The sequence below is a fragment of the Phoenix dactylifera genome, unplaced genomic scaffold (assembly GCF_009389715.1).
Source record: "Phoenix dactylifera cultivar Barhee BC4 unplaced genomic scaffold, palm_55x_up_171113_PBpolish2nd_filt_p 000816F, whole genome shotgun sequence".
Taxonomy (NCBI): Eukaryota; Viridiplantae; Streptophyta; class Magnoliopsida; order Arecales; family Arecaceae; genus Phoenix; species Phoenix dactylifera.
The window spans coordinates 84582-87973 of NW_024068183.1; positions in this window are offsets into that span (position 1 = coordinate 84582).

Sequence of the window (3392 nt, forward strand, 5' to 3'; positions counted from 1 at the left end):
CATATCTAGCAGTCCTGCTTTGCTCTTCATACAGCTCCTTTAAATTGAGAAGTATGGATTGAGTGTCCATGCTCTCATGTGGTTTCAAGTATATAGAAAATTTTCTTCCGAGTAAGTACAATCTTTAGATTCCTTAACCAGTCCGCATAGTTTGGACCGGTCAACTTGTTGGCATCTAAGATGCCTCTTAGTGAAAGTGAAGAAGCCATTTAATAATTCTACATAAGTAAGAATAAAACTAACATAAGCAGACCAATCATGATGACATATATGCAATTAGACAAGAACTTTATCTAATTGTTGCTCCTACTATTTTTATCGAATATCATAGCCCTCTCCTATGATAAATGAGAAAACCTAATTTTTCTTAGTAGGGTTGAGATCCAGATTCATCATAAAAGCCTTGTGGTTGCACAACGAACCTTTATGAGTTCAGAGGTAGGAAACTCTTTCCAATTGCATCTCATGCAATTTTCAACCTTATCTTGTCCTCTTAAAACATTTATAGCCTTGTGATTGCACAACAAACTATAATGTTTTAGTTAAGTCAAACCCTTCATTTCTATACAGTCATATTCGAATAATATTACCCTTGTGGTTGCACAATAAAGCAACATATTAAAATATGCCGTAAGCATCTCTATACACCAAGATAGTATAACATCGTCCCTATTGCAAGCCTTGTAGTTGCACAACAAACTAGCATGGATCTTGACATAATAATGTCGAGGCATGAAGAAAGGCTAACAGTAGTGTTTTATCAAATTAAGCTTATCTATAATAGGCAATCAAACAATTAGCCAGGTAAGCAGGTGGGAGGCTCCCCTTACTCAGAAAGTAAGGTCCTAATTGAGTAACCACCTTTAGTGCTTTCCTAGACACCAATTAAATTAATTGATCTAGAATGGGTCAGCTCAAAGTTTTTCAACACTATGACTTAATATAATTTTTATTGAGGGCTTACTGGTCTTAAGTACATTATATAATTGCAACATATTTAACATGTCTATGTATATGCTATATATCTATCTCATAGCATATATAAATCATAACTAATTTATTGAATCAATTAACATGCTTCAACATATCTTCATATGAAAAATTCATATCATGACAATTTTTTTATATATCATATCATATATGAATCATACAATTCAGCATTTCTATAAATATATGACATTACTATCTCATAGTAAATTAACAATCATGCATAATCATTTGATTGAACCAATTAAGGATACCATTGTAGGGTTCTAACATGTCATGTGGGGGCAGCGGAAGCTAGGGATTTCAAAAATTTCTTAATAAAATCCCATAACATGAAACCCTTATTAAGCCAATATCACTTTAATGGTAGTAATCAAATAATATAATATAAATGCAAAAATAGAAGAATACCTCTAATGCTAATCCAATGTGCAGAATTTCCACTAGGTGCCCAAATGTTCACCCTCCAACGTTGATCCAAACGGAAAAACTTGATTCAAGACTTTAGCTCCAAAGACTTTGATCCTTAATGCTGAATCCTTCCAAAGAATTTAATTTGGCTTGTTTTCTTTTCTTTCTATTTTTATTCCACCTTCTAAAATCACTTCTAATCCTTTTGTCTCAAAGAAGACCACCTTGTCTTGGCTTAGGATACACTAGAAGAGTTGTTAGAGGGAGAGAAACTCTTGTAAGAAAGAAGGGATAAGAGAGAGAGAGTTGGAATTCTAGAGTGCCGATAATTAGAATTCATCGGGAGCGCATTCTCTTTTATAGATGCGGAGGGATGCATCCTTGCCATTCATTCATGCATCAAGGGGGGCGTGGGATCCAAAGGTGGCGCCTCATCATGAAAAGACATGATAAGGGGTGTGATAGGAGAGATAAGGAGATAAGGATGCTTCATCCTTATCCAAACCAAGAGGCGCCTCTTCATGGGGCACCGTATTATTTTTAGCGCTTATCAAATAGTGCCTCCTCACTTTCACGCAGATTTCCTCACATCATCATGCCTCCCAAGAAGCCCGTCACGCCATCCAATGGTGATTATGATGTGCCATCACATGATCACGATCCAATGGCTAGGAATGCATGCGCCATCATACTTGATCCATCTCATCATCAAAGATGATCCAAGGTCTCTAATTCAAGGTGTCTCATCATGATCCCACTGCTGAGTTACGCCCCGTTCGATGCGACGTTCGCAGCGGAATTCGAACGGGACGTCGTTCATCGTATGAACGTGCCTCGGATCGTATAATTCAAAAATTTTTCTGGATCCAAATCCAGAAGATCTTTAAACTCATTAGGAAGGAGAGATTAAGATCTGAGGAGGGTTGATTAAGATTTATAAAACTGAAACAAAATTAGAAGTTATTAGATTTGAAGATCTTATCTTCAAAAATTCTGCAGGTGTAGAACACCGCAGCCTCATGATCTATTCTAGGTTCCTGTTTGAGCTGCATAATTATCCGGCCTCTACGGGTATCCACACGAGGATCTAATCATCTGAGAATGGGTCTTACCGGAGTGCTAGCTCCTTGCAAAGACCTGTCATGACTATCATAAGTTGGAATAAGAATCTGCAACTTACCTTCTTGATGAAGAACCTTTCCTCTTCAACCTTACTCGCGATGGAGGAAGAGGAAGGAGGAACCTTGCACGTAGATCTTCCTTGCCTTGCTACCGTGGAAGAAGAGGAGGATGAAGACCCCTTGCTGCTGTGGAGGAGGAAGAAAGAAGAGGAGGCGTTGGGAGGAAGAGGAGAGAATTAATTCATAATGTCTCCCTTGCTACCCTTTTATAGATTAGGTTTAGGGCCTCTCCTAATCTTATTAGGAGTATGGGACTATAACCCATCCTTGGATTAATGCCAAGTGTCCAATCCTTGTGCTTATAAATGCATGACATGTGTCCACTTAATCAATTGATTAATTTTCTAATCACATTAGGATTCCTAATCTCATTAGGAGAATTAATTGATTTAGGAGCATGTATCCTACGACGCCATGTGGACTTTAAAGTCCGCATAGTGTGAACATGACTTAAGTCATATTCATCCTACGACGACATGTGGTCTTTAAAATCCGCACAAACCTTGGTTTAATCAAATTGACCCAATCATGAACCCAAGTCAATTTGGGTCGAACCCAATTTGATTTGGTTCATTAAATCAGCCCAATTGCAATCCAATTGCAATCAATTCCACTTAATTCTTCTTTCATTAACTTACTAACACTTAGTGGGTTAATTCAATCACCAATCATATTGATGATTGATTTCTATTGTGATTCCAAATTACAATTATGATAATCTGACTAATTAAATCCTCTATGTGTGTGACCCCGTAGGTTCTATTCTGACTGGTAGTGAGACATATTGAGATCTCCATCTCAATATCACTGAAA